The sequence below is a fragment of the Pholcus phalangioides genome, unplaced genomic scaffold (assembly GCF_987345545.1).
Source record: "Pholcus phalangioides strain wild (caught in Gottingen) unplaced genomic scaffold, Ppha-v1.0 ptg000022l_1, whole genome shotgun sequence".
Classification (NCBI taxonomy): Eukaryota; Metazoa; Arthropoda; class Arachnida; order Araneae; family Pholcidae; genus Pholcus; species Pholcus phalangioides.
The window spans coordinates 24,629,700-24,650,620 of NW_028301615.1; the positions used below are offsets into that span (position 1 = coordinate 24,629,700).

A 20,921-nucleotide genomic window follows, 5' to 3' on the forward strand; every position below is an offset into this window, starting at 1 on the left:
TGGCACCCAGAATAATAACATCATTCAACTCGTAAGTGAAATGTTGGTTGTTCCAACCAAAATGAGCGACCATGCACTTGTCAACGCTAAAAGACATGCTCCATTCATACGAGCACTGTATGCAGTTGAATCCCGTTATAACGATCTCCAAGATACCGGAGAAATCACTTCGTTATAAAGGAATTCTTGGTTTTTGCATTGTTCCTATGTCAACTGAGCTGAGGGATTAGAAAAGTGTTCGTTAAAACGAGATTTTCGCTATAACTGTATTCGTTAAAACGGGATTCGACTGTATTATTAATATTCCTTAAATTTGGGATTTCTGTATTACAGGTATAAATGAGATCCACATTTGTTACCGGCATTTTTTTCCCCTAGATTATATTAGAATCAGCCTCGGGAAATTTGTGTTGTGTTCTTGTTTGTAATTGGTAAATATATATAAGGGGTTGGATGTACATCGTCGATTTTGGCGCCGTTCTATGAATAGCCTTGGCGAGCAAAATGCTCTTGCTGCTCCGGGATGAGAAAACAGGAATTTTTCTACCCTGGAACAGGAGGTCGACAGTCTCTAACGCATCACCGGACAAGGAAAACGGACAGAAAATCCGACTCTTACATAGAACCCAAACACATTGGGTGTCTTTGATTCATTCGATTCGAATTCCGTAGGAAAAGAGAAAGATGTGAATTCCACAGTGTGTCCGGGATATCAATCTATCCCAAATCCAGGACAAGAAAAATACTTATTTTTTTTTTTTACCCGGTAGAATTTCATCTAGATAATCATAAATAGCCAAGAGTGAAAGTGTTGAGAGGAGAAATTTTTCTTTCTCTCCCGTTTTTTTATTTTATTTTTGGCCTGGAAATTCCTTCTCCGGGTGGAAATTTGGTGAGTTATTTATTATACACTTGTTCTTTTTATCTATATTTCCGTTTGCTCCCGTTTTTAATGGGAACGAGAACAAACAGGTGTCCATTTTTTTTTTCCTTCTGCTTTTTTTTTGTGCGTGGAACCTGTAGCGTGTGTAAATTTTTTACTTTGAATTTAAATTTTAGAAATTTTACAGATTTTCTTGCTGTGTCCTGGATGATCAATAAGATATATTTTGTGTTAATTTAGGTGTCCGACTACCTTTCTTAGCAGTTTTCTAGAAAATGGTTCTGGATCGAACTCTAATACAGTCGAATCCCGTTTTAACGAACACTTTTCTTATCCCGCAAATAAGTTCACACAGGAACAATGCAAAAAACCTGGAATTCCTTTATAACGAAATTTCGTTATAACGAAGTGATTTCTCCGGTCTCTTGGAGTTCGTTATAACGGGATTCGACTGTAGCATTTCTTGATAGAAAGTGTTTGAAAATGGTGAAAACGGTAATGAATTTTTTCCACTGCTTATGTCATTTTCTATGAAAAAAGCCAAATTTTTCAAGCAAAATTCATATAATGTTCGAAACACGATTGCAAAAAAAACTGTAAATGAAATTGTTTTTTTACAGTAGATTTAGCTAATAATGATGCAGGTTTGGTATCAAATTTTAAAGGATTGCATGGTATGTGCTCATAAGTTTACACCCAAATCTGTTGATGTACGAATGAATTTTTTGAAATTTCATTCTACGTATCGCGTTCATTAAACACTGTAATTAGATGAATATACGTGATTGGATTTTGGTAAAAACAACCTTAACAATATAAGGCAAAAGATCGTATTGTAATTTTGTAATGATATAATCAGTATATTTATAGAAATCATGTTTCAAACTCGAGTAAAATGTCAAAAACAGCATTCTTCGTAAAACACGTTTAAAGTTTTTATTCGCAAATTACTTGATGTAAAAACGAAACACTAAAGTGGACGGAAATTCGGTGCTAAACGTTATTATTTATAAAAGGTTAATTATTTCAATAAATTTCATGTTTCATTAATTCTGAAATCATTTCTTCCAATTTCAATTTCCATTAGTTCTGAAATAATTTTTTTCAATTTCAATTAATTCTGGAATAATTTCTTTAAATTTCAATTATTCTGGAATAATTTCTTTAAATTTCCATTAATTCTGAAAGCAATTCAATTTCAATTTTCAGTAATTCTGAAATGAATTCAATTTCCATTAATTATGGAATAATTTCTTTCAATTTCAATTAATTCTGAAATAATTTATTTCAATTTCAATTAGTTCTGAAATAATTTCTTTCGATTTCAATTAGTTCTGAATTAATTTCTTTCAATTTCAATTAGTTCTGAAATAATTTCTTTCAATTTAAATTTCAATTAGTTCTGAAATAATTTCTTTCAATTTCAATTTCAATTAGTTCTGAAATAATTTCTTTCGATTTCAATTAGTTCTGAAATAATTTCTTTCAATTTCAATTAGTTCTGAAATAATTTCTTTCGATTTCAATTAGTTCTGAAATAATTTCTTTCAATTTCAATTAGTTCTGAAATAATTTCTTTCAATTTCAATTTCAATTAGTTCTGAAATAATTTCTTTCAATTTCAATTAGTTCTGAAATAATTTCTTTCAATTTCAATTTCAATTAGTTCTGAAATAACTTCTTTCAATTTCAATTTCAATTAGTTCTGAAATAACTTCTTTCAATTTCAATTTCCATCAATTCTCAAATCAAATCAATTACCAATAATTCTGAAATCAAATCAATTGCCAATAATTCTGAAATCAATTTTTTCATTAGATATGAATTTCAATAAATTCTTAAATCATTTCTTTGAACTCCAATATTAATTTATTTGAAAATTTTATCTTTCGGAAAAATATGAATTTTCGTTAATTCTGAAAAAAAAAAAATTTCTTTATCTTCAAATATCGAATTTCCTGAATTCTGGAAAATAAAGTCTTTAAATATCAGTTAACTTCCATTTATTCTGAAATCATTTCTTTCAATTAATTCCGAGATAATTTCCTAGAATTTCAACACTTTCATTAAAGCTTAAAAATATAAAATCTCTTTTTTTATATATTATTTTTCAATACTTCCGAAGTCATTTCTTTTATTGAGTGGGAATTTTTCCTAAATTCCGAAATAACTTTTCTTTAATATCAAATAAGGATTTCAATTCTGGAATCATTTATTCCCTCAAATATCGAGTTGATTAACTCCGAAATCATTTCCTTCGTGGGATGTAACTTGGAATATATCAGTCTCGTGCTGATTTTTAAATAAATGTTGATCCTACTCTGCTTTCTTAACGAGTGTCGTTTCTTCCCCGCCAAGTTCTCGCCATCTTTGCAGAATCATTATGTCGATTCCCGCAGCTTCGTTTTGTGGTTCAGTGTATTTAATTGCAGTTTCTAGAGCCTTAACTCTGTCCTAATGTGGAATTCTGGGAGGCTCAACAGTTGATGCCTTGATCTTCAATTCCGTTGTTGTCGCAATGGACACAACAGCGGCAATTTCTTCATAAGTTATTTGATACTGATCACCATCCTTCGTCATAGTGTAGACGGGCGCGCTGCTGTACAGACGGGGTAACTAATTAACTGCGGTAGGGTCGAAAGCGGCAAAAAATAGACTACGCTCACAAATTGAAGTTCTTGTTGCCGATTGATGCGGTTTTTTTTTTGGTTTTTTGCGGTGGGACGTCGGGTAATACGGAATGTCGGATAAGCGAAGGTCGTGTAAACGAGACTCTACTGTACTTGACATTTGTGTTCTACGAATCCTTTGTGCAGATAAGGGGCCGTTCAAGTATTACGTAAGCAAATTTTTGTCATTTTTGACCTCCTCCCCCGTTGTCAGCAAAAGTCAGCAAAACGCTGACCCCCTCCCTACCCCTTGTCAGCAAAATTGCGTCATCAGCTCTGCCCCTCTGAATCCTAACTCATATTTTCATAAAGGGTGGTTGCTGACATAAGCATTATCCAAACGCCCCCTCCCCCCTTGTCATCAAAAGTCAGCAAATCGGAAACCCCCTCCCTTCCATCGATGATGACGTAATACTTGAACGGCCCCTAAGACAAAAGCGAGGGAATCACCTTTGTCAGTAAGATGAACGCCATGGAGAGAGACTACTTCGGAGCCATTTAAGTAATACTTGACCCCCTCTCCCCCCCGTCAGCAAAAGTCAGCAAAACACTGCCCCCCCCCCGTCAGCAGCTTAGAATATTTCATATCTTCAAAAAAGGGTGGTTAATGACGTAAGCAACCTTCAAACCTACCTCTCCCCTTGTCATCAAAAGTCAGTAAATCCGAAACCCCCCCCCCTCGATGCTGACGTAATACTTGAATGACCCCTTCACAGAAAAATATTCATCACATTATAATGTAGCAACAATAAGTTAATTGTTGTCTCATCCAACACACGGACTCCCCGAAACGTCTCCAAGGTCGCATGCTAAGATATATGACACAGATTGCTATATGACACAGGTTCTCAAACTCTAGGTAGCCCGTGGTTTCTTTGGGCCCGCTCAAGTATTACGTCAGTAGATTTTTTGCCATTTTTGACTTACCCCCCTTATTTGTCAGCAAAACTTTGACCACCCTTCCACTCCTTGTCAGCAAAATTTTGGCAGCTCTGCCACCTACCTCGTAACGCATATTAAGATCAGACGTGGGAGGGAGGGGGACGAGCCCTTCATGCAAAAATATTTAAAAAAAACTAAAATGTCCGAAAAAAATACCATCATATTTGTTATTATAAGAGATTTTTGTTAATTTCAATACTATTTGAAGGCTAAGAACTCAAAATTTCTCTTTAAGAAATTCATTGCGATCAACCCTCTAAGCCACATATGCTAAACCCATGGTCTTCAGGGTTATCTAGTGTGGCCCGTCACCTCAAACCTAATTTTGTAGAAAAGCGGCACATTTAAAAATCGCTTAAATAACCCGTGGCACAGTTCCAGATTACTTAAGTGATACGCGGCACATTCCCAGATTATTTTAAGTGGTCCGAGCACTTAAGTGGCCCATGGCACATTCCCAGGTTACTTTAAGTGATCTACAGCTCGTTCCCAGATTACTTTAAGTGATCCGCGGCATATTTTGTGACGCTCGACACATTTCTAGAACACTTAAGCGGCCCGGATGCATTTCCAGATTACCTGAAGGACCCTCGGAATATTTAGAGGTCACTTAAGTTTTTCTATGGAGGACTTGTCAATAAAAATAGTGTTAGTTTAGGTGTCCTCAAATTAGGGAAAGGTTTTTCTCTCGTTTTTGGCGCACCTAGTAAAGATGCCAATAAGAATACTTCGTATTTTCATGAAGAGTGATCATGAATGATTGATGACGGGCGCGCGTGCGTAAGCATCATTCAAACAATTCTTCCTTCCCCTTGTCATCAGAAGTCATCTAACACCCCCCCCCCCCCATCGATTGATGCTGACGTCATACTTGAATGACCCCTTTACATTATTTAGGATTTATTCGTGGTTCCCTTGCTTGCCCTCAGCTCATATAGCCGAGGATTCCTCAACTTTGGAGCTTACGCGGGTATAGGTCCTCAGCCATGAGCCTAACAACAGAAAAACATTGAATAACATGCAAATTACAGTATTATCCACTGACTTGAAAGAATGGGGAGTTGCGCTATCGTAAACACGAAGAGAGATATTGTTATCATTCAAATATACCTCATCAATTATGGAGATACGTGAATGTAATCTTCGGGTGGACAACGATCTCATACCGAGTCTCCAATAAAATACGATTATGAAAGCGTCTCACATTTTAAATCGATATTCAATTAATGACCATCAATTGAAGGTCAGTGATTTCGTAACTCCTTCGATCCAATGATTCCTTTAGTGAGAGAATTAATTCGTTCGAACCGATTGAGAGATTCTCACGCACAAATAATCAAAGACGAAAAGTGCTAACGAATCCGATGGGAGAGAGAGTAATGAGGCGTGTGACCAATAACATTAGTGATTAATGAACAATCAGATGAAAAATGATAAATGACTTGTGACGCGTGATAAATCGACCGACAGATTTTGATGGTGGCTGCACTGATTATGAATACAATTCTCTGGAAGTTCGCTATACAAAGCCGGAAGAGAGAGAATCCTCTATAACAGTGGTTCTCAACCTTTTCAAGCCCGCGGCTCGGTTTCATTCATTTTTGTGATTCGAAGGCCCGGTCAAACACACGACCAACGGAAAATGAATGAGGAAAAATGAAACGGGTAATCATTGGCGGCCCGATATGAATGATATCAGGGCCCACTACCGGGCCGCGATATGTGCTATCAATCATCCGAGTGTGCAAGGGGTTGTAATGTGGTAGCCTTCCTCATGTTTCAACTTGGGTAACGCAAAATATACCATAAGTCATTCTACCGATTGTGACAGCAAGGATCCAGAGAAGAGTGATGAGGGGGGGGGGGCAATCACTCCTCCCAAGAGCTGTGAATAATGTGGGAAAAAAAAAATGTCTGCGTCCCATATTTTACAGAGCAATCAAACGAACACCTCAATACACAATAAATCGCCTCCCAACACATTTCTCTGGCTCCGCGTCTGGCTTGTCATTGGCGCAGCATGGCCATGATGGTCCACGCACGGAATAAATAAAACCAAACTCTTCAGTTTAAAAAAATTTTTTTTTTTTAATTGGTGCTTATATGTAAACTGAAGAGCCAAAAAACTGGTACAATCATGCGTATACAAATAAAGAGATATGGAACCAATCATAGTACGGCGCTGCGGTCGGCAACGCCTGTATAACACAACAAGTGTCTGGCATAGTTGTTAGATCGGTTACTGCTGCTACAATGGCAGGTTATCGAGATTTAAGTGAGTTTGAACGTGGTGTTATAGTCGGCGCACGAGAGATGGACATAGCATCTCCGAGGTAGCGATGAAATTTGGATTTTCACGTACGACCATTTCACGAGTGCACCGTGAATATCGGGATTCCGGTAAAAAATTAAATCTACGACATCGCTGCGGCCGGAAAAAAGTTCATGCAAGAACGGGACTGACGAGAATCATTAAACGTGACAGACGTGCAACCCTTCCGCAAATTGCTGCAGATTTCAATGCTGGGCCGTCAACAAGTGTCAGCGTGCGAACCATTCAACGAAACATAATCGATATGGGCTTTCGGAGCCGAAGGCTCACTCGTGTACCCTTGATGACTGCACGACACAAAGCTTTACGCCTCGCCTGGGCCCGACAACACCGACATTGGACTGTTGAGGACTGGAAACACGTTGCCTGGTCTGACGAGTCTCGGTTCCAATTGCTTCGAGCTGATGGACGTGTACGGGTATGGAGACAACCTCATGAATCCATGGACCCTACATGTCAACAGGGGACTGTTCAAGCTGGTGGAGGCTCTGTGATGGTATGGGGCGTGTGCAGTTGGCGTGATATGGGACCCCTGATACGTCTAGATACGACTCTGACAGGTGACAGGTACGTAAGCACCCTGTCTGATCACCTGCACCCATTCATGCCCATTATGCATTCCGACGGACTTGGACAATTTCAGCAGGACAATGCGACACCCCACACGTCCAGAATTGCTACAAAGTGGCTCCAGGAACACCCTTCTGACTTTAGACACTTCCGCTGACCACCTAAATCCCCAGACATGAACATTATTGAACATATCTGGGATGCCTTGCAACGTGCTGTTCAGAAGAGATCTCCACCCCCCTCTTACTCCTACGGATTTATGGACAGCCCTGCAGGATTCATGGTGTCAATTACCTCCAGCACTACTTCAGACATTAGTCGAGTCCATGCCACGTCGTGTTGCGGTTTTTCTGCGGGCTCGCGGGGGCCCTACACGATATTAGGCAGGTTTACCAGTTTTTTTGGCTCTTCAGTGTATATTCACCTTCGGATTGGATTGGAGTTTGGTTTTAATTCGTATGTGTGTGTGTGTGTGTGTGTGTGTGTGTGAAAGGCCATGAAGGTTGTGCTGCTCCAATCAATGGCAAGCGGCGTAATATCGTGATAAATTTTGCGTTACCCAGGTTGCACCATGACGAAGGCCTACCACATTATACCCCCCCCCCCCTACACTCCCGAATGATTGATAACACATATCGCGGCGAATACGTAGGAAAAATACATTATACATTATACTTCTTTTAGTGAAATGTTATGAATTTCCTAAACACACCCTCTACCGTGTTTGCTATTGTAATTCGACTACACATTCTGTAACCAAAAATGTTCGTTTAAGCGTTTTATATTACTTTAAGTTTTTCCCCCATGAACTTATTGATCGCTCTGTGTACAGAGTCCATAGCTAACTCTCTCACCGCATTTTACTAGTGAACTGTTGATTCTAGAGGCATACTTACAATTAGGAAAAAGTTTCCAAATAACGTATAGTACTCAGATACGCCATTCATGAGCGGAAAGGGATTGTATAGTTACTGAAATAAAATGTTTTTTTAAGTAAGTACTAGCAAAAATACCCGGCGCCTTTCAGGTTTTCTTCAATTACTGGGAGGATTGGAAAAGTGACAAACCATTATAAAGGAATAAACTGTTATAATGGCAGCATTAAAGATGTGACAAACCATTGTAAAGGCATATACACGTCTGGAATGCATTGTTGGGAACCACGGTAACGAAAGTAAACGTTCCGAAAGTGACTGTTGATGCCCCAAAACCATTGTTGCCCGACAGGTTTTCGCCCATTTCGGGCATTTGCCCAGCTCTGACGAACTTTTAAAGTAGCCCACGGCTCAATCCCAGTCCTGTTTGGTATATATGCAAAATCTGGCGATGTGAGCAGTCTAAAACTGCAGATTTGTATAAAGAACAGACAGACACACATGCTTTCACATTTATATATAAGATACAATCCCTTACTTTTATTTGGTCCGCTATCCTAAAAACCCTATTAGGAAGTTGTTGCCCTATCTCTCTCCTGAGGCCAACAAAGAAAATTCTATGTTTCTAAATGAACAGAGAGACATTTTGAATTCAAAAAGTGGGAAAGAACAACAAAAATTAACCGAGAACGCTTCTTTTCCTTATTTATGCTGTTATTACGTGCGCAACACAACTTTTCAATCGTATTTTTTAAAATACGCATTATCCGTATAAGAAGTAAACTATAAAATAAACCGAAAAACTATAAACCGAAAATAACTATACGACCTTTTGCAACATGAATGATGTATCTGAGTATTACACGTTATTTGGAAACTTTTTTAAATTGGAAGCATGCCTTTAGAATCAACGGCTCGACAGTAATTGGGGTTCGAGGAGTTAACTGTGCATGCACCCTGTTATAGTAACTAAGACAGCTACGATAAGTGTCAGTTGATTTTCCCGAAATCCGGTTTGGGAAATTAAGAAAAAAGATTTGATAGTGAAAAATATTTCAGATTGTTGTTGTGTGAAATGCAATAAATAATCTAAAGTCTGTTTCGACAGGAAATACGCATTTTTCCGGCAAGAAAATAAATTACAAACCCGGTTAAAAAAACAGTGATAGTAGCAATAAATTGAAAACCGCCAACATAGTCCACAAACAAAAAAAAAAATTCCCAATTGCAACCGCAAAAACTGTTAAAGGCAAATAAAGTTGCAGCAAAGAAATATAAAAATTATCAAAGGCATTTAAAATCGCCATCTATTGCTAAAATTACTGAAAAAAGGGGGGTTGCCGCAAGTCACTATGGGTAAAAATGTAATATTTGAAAAAAAAAAACCACATATATGTGAGATGAATATGACCATAATTATTAACCGTGAGAGTTATAATTATCATAATGTTATTTATAAATCATGAAAATAATTTCAATTCTTAATTAAAAAAAATTCAAGTGAGCCTCATTGAAAGGGAAAAAACGGGACATTTTTATTTATTTTTTTATAACACACACCTAAAACTGGAAGTTAGAGGACGGGGGGCGGGCTATGTAAAAATTTATTTTTTTATTCATTTTGTGAGCTGTATTTTCAGTCTCAAAACTAATTTTCGAACGCCTTTTGAGCATTTTTTAAATTGGAACCATTCCCCTACGACGGACGGTTGATGAGACAAAGGTCACATTATACCACTTACAGGACGCACTGTATAGTGCGGTCTGTCTGTCACCCTGTCATTTCCATTCAAAAAGCAAATTAGGCCAATGCTGAGAGAAAGAAAACCAACAGAAATGTGAAATTTCAAATTGAAATCATAATTGAGGAGCTTATTTCCAAAAGGGAACAAACATTTCCACTTATGCTAAATGTACGGTAGAAGTAAAAAATTTACACAAAAGAAGAAAATAACATTACAGGTAGCTTGTAGGAATGGTAGAAGAATATTTAAATGCTATGTTTTTCTTGATCAACATTCAAGGCAGTTTTCCCACTTTTGAATTTTGGAAATGATCCATTTTGAAAGAAAATTAGTAGAAATGTTACCTTTTGGTTAACATTTAAGCTGGTCAAGACCGAAAAGTTGGGAATTTCTACGTCACCCATTCATTTCCAGAAAGCTTTGACTAGCCCAGAAAGGTACCTCTTATTGCCCTCTCGTCATTAACATTAGGAACATGTGATCATTCTACAGTGGAACCTCCCATAATGGACACTCCCGTTAGCGGACACCTCCACTGACGGACACATTTTTGAATTACATCGACGAGACCCATTAACGGACACTCCTTGTCAGCGGACAAAATTTTCGGTCCCATGGGCGTCCGTTATCGAGAGGTTCGTTATTGGGAGATGAAAAATACCGAAGTGGAAGGAAGAGGTGGATATGCTTGCTCCCTTTAGAAACGACTAAGTTTACATCGTAATTTCTACCAAAAATATTCCCGTTTGAATAATCCCGGTTACATAATCTGACAGAGCTTATCCCACAGATTCGCGTAAACCGTAAAAAAGTGGAAATGTTTTCTTTTGCAAATAAGGTCCTCAATTATCATATTATATTGTGCTTTTTATATTTCAGGAGTTTCCAAAATCTTTGGCGATTTCCTCAGTTTTTTTGCCTAATCATGGCGAGGTTGATTGCCTTCAGCATAAAACTCTTCCAATAGAAATTAGTCGACACCCTGTCCAAATTAGATTTTCTCCGTTCCGTTCTTTTGGAAATGTTCAATTTCATCCATATTTTTTGTAATGCTTGATATCCGAGCTTGAGGAAATCCCATGCTCTTTGGCAATTTCAGTTTTTTTTGCTTTTATTACTATTATTATTGCATTCAAAACTTAGTTCTGTTTAACAAACAGAAACTCTTTCTTTTCGCGTAATTTTTTTCTAATTTCAGGGCATTGCATGTAACCATAGCGATTGCGCAGATTTTTTCTTTCATTTGAAAATTTAGCGTCCTCTATGGGCTAAACAAAGAACAAATATGAAATAGTTAAAAAAAATGCACTGAAAATAACTTTAATAATATAAAATACCAATCCTAGATTTTTGAAAATTTCAATTATTTGTACATTTGATTTAACTTTCTTAATGTTTTGTTCCATAAAATATGATGTTTTTAATGGGCGATTTGTATTTACAGTTAATATATTTATAATAACGGGAAATGAAAAACCGAATTAATGAACAGAGATAGTGGATGTGTTTCCTTCTAATAGAAACTACTAAGTTTACATTGTAGTTTCTGCTAAAAACGTTCCCGTTTGAATAACACGTGTTGCATAATCTGACAGAGCTTACCCCCACAGATTCATAAACCGTAAAAAAAGTGCATCATTATTATATTGTACTTTTATATACAAGAATATTGCCAAAAAATTTCCTAAATTTTTGGCAATTTCCTCTGTTTTTTGCCTAATCATGGCGAGGTTCATTAATGCATTTTTTTGGATTTTCAGCATTGAAACTATTGCAATAGAAATTAGTCGACACCTTGTCCGAATTAGATTTTTCTCTTCCGTTTTCCACCGTTGTATACAAGTTTCTGCCCCACGAGCGCTGAAATAACGTATATCCTGCGAACTGAGAAAAGGTTGTACAATGTACATCCCTGTATTATCACGTCCCTCATACGCCACGTCTTCCAAATTTGCATGCATTCGGAAGCTTGTCCAAACTTTTGAGACAGTCCGTGTTAATAAATTTGTCTTGTTGAAAAATCTATCGCGTAAATAATCAATGTGTACGACATTTCCGAGAGGAGAAAACCACATCGACGTACTCCCACGAAAACGGGACGTCAGCCAGTGTTAATGTTATTATCTGGCGTCGACCGAAGATTGTCTCGGAACATTTCTCCAAATGCGCGGAAACATTAATGGAAAACGACAGCCTCTTATTGATAATGCGATTCCTTTTGATTCCTGTGGAGATAAGCGATTATCTCACCCGAGAACACAAACAAATTAATGTCGAATCTTATTCTTTTCGGTGATTTACGACGGCTTTCGCGAAAGCCGTACAAATTAATACCGGTCTCAGGATAGATGCAGCTTTCCACGAACAAATTCAATTCATAAAATATTTGTTTTAGGAAATGTTTTTTTTTTTCAATATTCAGATAAATGCACTTTTTTTTGAAATATCGATACGATATATTAAATATCGATACGATATATTAAATATCGATACATTTCAAATATCGATACATTTCAAATATCGATAGATCGACTGAATATCGAAATATCGTATATTCAGCCGTTATAAAACTGATTTATTGCTGAGAAAATAGAGAAACAATTTAAGGAGAGAAATTAAATATTCAAAATTTTACAACATTAGGGGCCGTTCAAGTATTACGTAAGCAAATTTTTAGCCATTTTTGACCCCCCCCCACTTGTCAGCAAAATTTCGTCATCAGCTCTGCCCCTCTGAATCCTAACTCATATTTTCACAAGGGGTGGGTGATGACGTAAGCATTTCAGACAAGAGCATTCATTTTTTGGAATTTTCGAGATGTTTTTGCATTTTTGATTCTAAAAAGAATATGAATGCCAGCAAATCTATTTTTTGCCAATTCTTTTTTTCAAATTTAATTTTTTTTTTGTGGAGAAATAATTCACCTCTTTCAAATTTTTTCAGCTGAGATGATGTGAAAGGCATATTCATCTCCACATACAATTTTTTCCAGAACTTTACTGCCAAATTTTATGAAATAAAGCACACTTTTCCCGGAGGCACTTTCTCCCCTTTGGAAGTCATCTTGAAAACCCTCTGTATGTTCAACTTTAAGTGCTGCCCCCTGATCAATAACGTAGCCAGAAATTTTGTTCGGGGGGGGAAGACCAAAGTGATAGAACAATGGATTTGACCATCTTTTTTCCCTTTTTTCGGTCATATTCTCACATTTCGGGCTCCCCCAAGTCCGGGCCCCCCTCGCTACGGCTTTGCCTCTGGTGAATGCCCTTAAAGTTCACATTCACCACATTTCTAACTCAAAACTTTCCCAATCTCTTGACCTCAGGGAGTTAAACTTTGACTTGGGGGTTTTAGGTGATTTTAGCAATGAGTAGCATTTTCGCTTACTTTTCTCGTCATTATTGGCGATAATTGACGAGATCCCGTATTTTGTGTGAATCACAATTTTCCGTACCTTTCTCGAGTAATTATGGTCAGCCTAGTAATTATATTTTTCTGATGACATTCAATGAGAGTTTGCACCATATTTAATCGAGAAAAATACAGGAATAAATTACAGGCTGACTACATTTCCTAATGTACATCAGGGTTCCCCAATACAGGACAATGCTAATTATTGCCAAAAGCCATGCCAAAAGTAAGCAAAGTTGCCAACTATTGAAAAAAATTACAGAAAATCGCCAATATCAGGAAAGGACGTGATAGTGCAAATTGCAGTGGATTAAAATTATTTATAGGAAATTAAACGTTTAACATGACAAATGTATGCCATATAAATATTCGTGTTTATATAACACGATATTCATTATGCATTAATACTCATATTGTATAATTATCATTATACAATTTATGAGTTGATAGAGTAATTTTAACTATAAAGAATAAAAATTCAAGTTGATGTCGTTGAAAATACGTGAAAAAACGGGACATTTTTTTGCAAGAAAGTCGGAGAAAATAAGAGAATGTCGGAAAATACGGGTGTCATATGGTTACCCTTTAACAAAATAAAACTCGCCAATGACGTATAATAAATCAGGGAGATTATACGACCTGTGTTTTATGCGACATTCCTGCATTTTCCCCGTATTTACGACAAATTGATGACCTTAAAAAAAATTTGAAACAATCGGATAATAATTATAAAGGATTAGATCCATTTTAATTTAAGAACGCGTTGATTCAAGTACAATGCTCGGAACTGAAACTGTTCGTAAGTCGGGGAGGGGGGGGGGCTGTATCACTGAGTACAGCACATTCATATGAAAAATAACCGTTACTACAAACTTATAAAAATGCGTTTTGTTGGAAAATTTGTTGATAAATATGGGTAATAGCATATGCAAATGAAACGAAAATTATTTTCTGTTTCATGTCATAACGTCAGACACAAAACATAATTTTCTTTAATGAGAAAAATTCTATATTTTATTTCATTTACAAAAGATTATTTTCGTTGCTTTCTCATGTAAAAAGTTATTTGTCATCCAGAAAACACACAGTTTAATGAAAGGTAAAAAGAAAAACACATTTGTTTCCTAATTTTTGTTTAAACTTTAGGAGGTGACGTGTTTTTTCATAAAAATGAAGGTAATGAGTTTTCCCCCTTCCTTTTTCTTGCGCTCATTATTTCACGCTTTCATTCCAATTGTTTCATTGTCAGTATTTTTCCTTTGTTGTTGTCCTCGAATAAAAACAAACAAACAAAAATCTTTTATTCCTCCTTTTAAAAAAGTATTTTATCCTCTCATTTTTCATATTTTTTATGAATTTCACTCATTTTTCTGTGTTATTTGTTGTGAATATTTTTGTATTTTATGGAAAGTTTTCTTCTATTTTTTTTCAATTGTTGTGACGTGGAAATTTATTTTAATTCTTCCTCGTGGAATATTTTCGACATCATTTCGGATGAACTTTTGTAAAAGTTTTATCAAAGTAAAAAACAATGAAATTTATTTTCATGTTTAGTGAAAATTGCGTTATTCGTGAGAGCGAAAGAGGGTGTCGAGTTCACGTATTTTGCATATTTTTACAAATTATCATTGGTTTTTTTTTCTTTGGGTATAATTAATATTCTTGGAAATGTAGAATTGAATTTAAATTTTTTGAAATTGAATATTGATTGAAAAATTTGTGATATCCTGGCCCTGATTCTCGTCAAATTCAAACAGCATCGTCGACGCTCATAATACAGTCGAATCCCGTTATAAACAAAATTTCGTTTTATAATGAACAGTTTTCCTAATTCCCAGATAAGTTTATATACGAACAATGCAAAACGAAATTGAATTCCTTTATAACGAAAAACGAAGCGATTTCTCCGGTCTCTTGGGGTTCGTTATAACGGGATTCGAGTGTACTAGGATTCGAGAGAGAGCGCCCTACTAATTCACGCCTGCTTTCGAGAAGTGCCAAATCCAATCATCACATTTTCTCCATACACTAAGAAACTACAAGTAGGCTTTGAGATAGCGTTAACTGATGGCTATTTCAGTTAAGAGACTGTGTTCCATAGATGACGCTATAAACGAGATTTCTAAAAATGGGGTACGGAAGGTTCTGGTACACGCGATATAATGTATATACCATATATGTTTAACCTATGACCCGCGGGCTAAATGCGGTCCATGGAATCATCAGATGTGAACCGTGACCTCGAATCTAATTTTGTAAAAATTAACTCAGTGGCACGTAAACTTAAGGTATTATTATTACGCTTAGGTATCCGCTGTGCGGTTCCACATGACTTGAGTGGGGTCCATGGCGTATTTCCAGATATAATGTAAGCGTGACCCGTGGCATATTTGCAGACTCTTGAGGAATGTGTGGCACAGTTCTAGATCCCCGAGTGTCTCACGGCAGATTTACACATGACTCAGATGATATGGAACTGCACCGCAGATCACTTAAGTGACTCGCGGCACATTTACAGATCACTCTGTTAAAGGTCGGCCACCCCCACTAACGAATAATCGTATGCTTTGATTATACCGATAAAATCTTCCATGCTTGAAAACCATTCTTGGTGATTCCGGGGTTCCAATGGGAAGTTATAACCCATCAAACCCCTTCATCATTACTTTGCCGATTCATGGTGCAATAGCACGCTTTGCCATAACGGTTTATATACAGGGTGAGCAAAAAGTAGAAACTTTAAAAATTCATAAAAACCGGAAAAATAATCGAAATAAAAAACGGTTTGCAGGGTTAGCATCGATAAGTCACTGCAACTTTTTAAGACGGGAGGAAAAAACAGCCGCTAGGTGGTGCGGGTGCGAATGACTTCGGTGGAAATATGCAAATGAGAAGGTTATAAGAACTTGCGCGCTCCTAATCCACAAACAGTACACCGTTATAAACTGTGTATGTGGACCTGCTGCACTGTGCCGTTGCTGCATTTGTGACTCGCCTGCAATGTGTTATCCATCCGCAGAGAGCAACAGGCCTACAACGCTATAATTATTCATTCATTACACTTCACGCTCTATGAGTTGAGGGGGAAAAAACTCATTGTTTAAAAAATTGGTTGCAGATGGCAGCACTACACATAACAAGCATTACACGGAAACAAAATTCATGGTAGGTTCACTATACGTACACACACATTCCAACATGTACTAATTCGTTAGAGGTTCCGCATAGGAATATGGACGAGGTGCATGTATGGTTTAGTAGTAGTAATGGGCTATACCCTGTGGTGGTGGTCACGTGGAGAGAACACATACCGCTGCAATAAACGATTTGTAGTCATTCTGTTCGTTATTTGCATATCTTTTTTTTTTTCAAACCGAGCACAACTCAGGTCTATCGCTATAGGCAATTTACTACCTAGTGAGTTGTGCCGGAAGCATGCAGAGTACGTATGTAGTGTTGTGTGTGATTTTTCAGTGCTGCCATCTATATCTCAGAAGTGAAGTGAGTGATGTGTAGTGACTGAATATTTGTACTGTTTGTAGGACTGTTGCTCTCTGTGGCGAGAAGAATATCTGTTGGATATCTTTTCTTTGACTTGTGTACGTCACCGCCACCTATCGGATGTTTTTTGAGTTTTTTTTTTCCTGTCTTAAAATAATTCCCATGACCTAACGATGCTAACCCTGCAAACCTTTTTTCATTTCGGTTATTTTTACGGTTTTTATTCATTTTTACGAAAAGTTGGACGAAAAGTTTCTACGGACTTTTCGCCCACCCCGTACATGAAGTGGGTATATACGTAGGTTCGCCTAACACTCTAAGAGAATTTTTTTTCTTCTTGCATGCCTAGAGTACGAGACGAATGCATCTCAAGTATATTGCGTATCGACAATAAGATCATGCTCCGTTAGGGGTCCTCATCGTCATCACTACGCACATTTATGAAACCATCTGTCAAATTTATGTAAGCATTAGGGACTGCGTCTCCCACGCCGCACGATGGCAAAGCGAAAGAGACACCCTCACTTCCCATGGAACAGCAAAACGCAGAAACAACTGTCCACGAAAATAATCGCGTCGCTTCTGCCGTCTTTCACGTCGTACAAAGTCCGTCGCTTTGTTGTCGCCGTCCTAAGCTCACCAGCGTAGAGATTACTAACGGGGACCGTCCACTAAGAGAATAAGGGTAAAGACTCAACCACCTTCTCGCCTTCCGATAAAACTCGATCACAGATCTCTACGCACAACCTCACGCCGCAAGATCACGAAGTAGAGCTTTTTTGTCTTTTCAATCGTTCATTCCCACGGTACCGTTACGCGTGATTCAAAGTACCGTGCATTCTGTGTTCTAATCTTCTCCGTCATAGGCACTCCATTTAATGGAGTATTTTATTTCAAAGATGAAATCGCATCTTGCTTATCGGCAAGCAACCGTGAGAAATACAAGAAATACAAAAACTTGGGAGTAAGTGTCAAATTTCTCAAATTTTCTCAAAAAAAAGTCTCGACCGATCTGACCAGAAAACCTAGATTGCCTAAGAAAACCGAAAGAAAGCTAAGCATGAAATACCAAAAAAGTCATTATATAAGAGCGTTCCCCCCCCCCCATATTTTTCTTATTTCCCTTAACTTGTTTAACTTTTCTTATTCCCTTAAACTCGCCCACTATTGTTTACTTCTATTCAAATCATATTGTTTCTTTAAAAAAACTTTCATCTCACCCATAATTGGCGATTTGTGTTGTATTCCATAGTGTGCTACGTGAATAAAATTGAAGCTTCCTGACCAATTAAAAATCAAACCCTCTGCTATTCATTTTCATAGCACTTAACACAACTCTTATAAGAAACATTGATACAATCAGTACTATACTAAATCATAAATAACAATTTTGCACTGTCACTCTTTATATAGATAGATAGATAGATAGAACCGCTCACAACACCGGGCTGATGCAAAAAGCAACTTACTTCCGTTATCTCAAAAAGAGGCAGGGCTGTGCTGGAAAAAGTGAACAGATTTATAGCTTTCCCCCCACCCCTCGCTCACAAGTATCAAATCACTCGCGTCTTCTCCCCATGAAGACAGCTCTCAAGCCGATGACTTGATAGCTGCCTTGGTAGTACAGGCCATTTAACTAAAAATGGATAGCTGAACCCAATGACTGAGGAGAAAAATTGCACGTGCTCCCAGTGGCACATAAGGGCCGGAGACCGCAGCCTGGGATTTCAAAAGAAGTATGGAGAAGACTTATGGGGCAAGTAAGAAGTTGGCATGTTGAGGTGGAATATTCGAGAATGATCTAACTACACAACGTATACAAAATATATACAACGCCTCCATTTTTGAACCTCGTAATTTTGTAACCTTGAATATTTGTATGAGCTCATGGTGATATTTGTACCCAATACTACCTTTATAGTAATGTTTATATGCATTATCAATAGTATAAAAAAAGAAATTTTTGTAAAGTAAATAATGTATGCATGTAATTCAAATGTGAATGCCCAGCACTGTCAACGGAGGCTCTGTTTGATTATTCCCGTCGCAGTGCAGGCTCTGTGGGTATTCTGTGTGTGTGTGTATATTGCATATTCTGTAATAGGAAAGGCAAACAAAACTGCTCAGCACTGTGGACGGAGGCTTTGTTTCTTCGTTTCCCGTCACAGTCGAGGCGCTGTATATATGTAATTTGTATACGTTGTGTTTTTTGACCATTCTCAAAGCTCTCCCACTTCAACATGCCAGCTTCTTTCTTGCCCACAAGTCTTTTCCACACTTCTTTTGAAATCCCAGGTTGCGGTCTCCGGCCCTTATGTGCCACTGGGCGCACGTGCAATTTTTCTCCCTAGTCATTGGATTCAGTCACCCATTTTTGTCAAATGGCTTGTATGTTGCATTGAGTTGATGGCTGTCTTCATGGGGAGAACGACGCGAGTAATTCGAAACTTGCGAGCATGGGGCAAGGGGAGCCACCACTATAAATCTTTGCTAACTTTTCCGACACAACTCTGCCTCTTTTGAGGTAACGGAAGTAAGGTGCTTTGCATCAGTCCGGGGTTGTGAGCGGTTCTATCTATCTACAACGCCTCCACTGTGACGGGAAACAAAGCCTCCGTACACAGTACTGTGGGCAGTTTTTTTGTTTTCCTTTCTTTTTACGGAATATGCAACACACACACACACACACACACACAGAGCCTCCGTTCACAGAGCTGGGAATTCCCATTTGAATTACTACTCTTTATATATATTGCTAACTTTTGTGATACATTATACAAGTTCAATTACGCCGATACCAAAAAAAAAAAAAATGTTTTATGCACTTTTTCATTATGCTTACATATTGCAGGAGGACATAATTGGCTAAATTGTATACATTCAAAGAAGGATAGAAAGGTTAACGAAAAGTAAAAGATATTGCAATCAGGCTTCTATATTTACTATCACAGGTACAGACCAGCTTTTAGTCTAACCTTTTATATTAAATGCCCAGCTTGATGTAAAATGAACTCCAGTCTTAATATTAAATGTTATTATAAATATGTTAACTGTAAATACATATCGACTATTAAAAACATCATATTTTATGGAACAAAACATTAAGAAAGTTAAATCAAATATACAAATAATTGAAATTTTAAAAAATCTAGGATTGGTATTTTATATTATTAAAGTTACTTTCAGTGCATTTTTTTTAACTATTTCATATTTGTTCTTTGTTTAGCCCATAGAGGACGCTAAATTTTCAAATGAAAGAAAAAATCTGCACAATCGCTATGGTTACATGCAATGCCCTGAAATTAGAAAAAAATTTACGCGAAAAGGAAGAGTTTCATTCAAAGGAGTTCAAAGAAAGAGTGCCCATTATGGGAGGTTCCACTTAGAATGATCACATGTTCCTAATGTTAATGACGAGAGGGCAGTAAGGGATACCTTCCTGGGATAGTTAAAGCTTTCTGGAAATGAATGGGTGACGTAGAAATTCCCAACTTTTCAGTCTTAACCAGCTGAAATTTTAATCAAAAGGTAACATTTCTACTAATTTTCTTTCAAAATGGTTCATTTCCAAAATTCGAAAGTGGAAAACTGCCTTGAATGTTGACCAAGAAGCATGGTATTTAAATATTCTTCTACCATTCCTACATGCTACCTGTTATGTTATTTTTTACTTTTGTGTAAAGTTTTTACTTCTACCGTAAATTTATCAAAAGTGGAAATGTTTGTTCCCTTTTGGAAATAAGCTCCTCAATTATGATTTCAATTTGAAATTTCACATTTCTGTTGGTTTTCTCTCTCAACATTGGCCCAATTTGCTTTTTGAATCCATTTCGGCCTATATATAGGCCATTTATCAGACTATACGGTGCGTCCTATAAGTGCTAATGCAGCCTTTATCTCATCAACCGTCCGTAGTAGAGGTATGATTCCAGTTTAAAAAATGCTCAAAAGGCGTTCAAAAATTACGTTGTACCAGTTTTGAGAGTGAAAATA

The 20,921-nt window shown here is 37.2% G+C and overlaps 1 protein-coding gene across 1 annotated transcript in view; it reads left to right on the forward strand.

The window, feature by feature from the left end:
• Window positions 1-568: 568 nt before the first annotated feature.
• The window catches only part of LOC149070048 (transient-receptor-potential-like protein), a 142,655-nt gene continuing 122,302 nt past the window's right edge, over window positions 569-20,921 (forward strand). Inside the window, exon 1 of the mRNA XM_089249747.1 lies at window positions 569-892. The gene's annotated coding sequence lies outside the window, so the exon portion shown is untranslated. The remainder of the gene's footprint in view (window positions 893-20,921) is intronic.